We start from the raw sequence: 702 nt of genomic DNA, 5'->3' as shown, positions 1-702 counted from the left end.
CATTTAAAATGAACATTTACCACAAATTAAAAGTATCTTGTATTATTAGATTTGTTATTATAAAACATGTTTTAGTTAAGGAGTTATTGATACTTCAAGTGCAAAATAATGATATAAAACTTTGATAAAAATACATTTTTAAATATCAATCAGCAAACATTAAATGTAACATAACATCTTTTGCTAATTTAGTTGAGACTCAGTTTAATTGTAAAATCAAAATCTTACGAAGTGATAATATAGGGGAATTTCACATGAAAGATTTTTTTCACACCAAAGGCATCATTCACCAAACCAGCTATGTTGAAACACCCCAACAAAACGGAATTATAGAACGTAAACACCAATATCTTCTCATTGTTACCAGCGCACTAAGATTTCAAGCCAACCTTCCACTTCAATACTGGAGTGATTGCGTTTTAACAGCCACATATCTAATCAATCACACTCTTAACCTCTTACTTAAACACAAGACACCTTTTGAACTTCTATTCAATCAACCTTCCACTTATGCACATTTAAAGATTTTCAGGTCTCTTTGTTTTACCTCCATCCTTTCACGACAATGCAAGAAATTTGACCCTCGTAGCCGCATGTAAATATTTCTTGGATATCTTTTCGGCATTAAAGGATATAAATTACTTGATCTATAGTCTCACACTACATTTATATCTCGAGATGTTGTCTTTCTTGAATCCATTT

Source organism: Populus euphratica, unplaced genomic scaffold, assembly GCF_000495115.2.
Source record: "Populus euphratica unplaced genomic scaffold, PopEup_1.0 scaffold200.1, whole genome shotgun sequence".
In the NCBI taxonomy this organism is placed as follows: Eukaryota; Viridiplantae; Streptophyta; class Magnoliopsida; order Malpighiales; family Salicaceae; genus Populus; species Populus euphratica.
Note: the sequence above shows the minus strand (reverse complement) of the source record.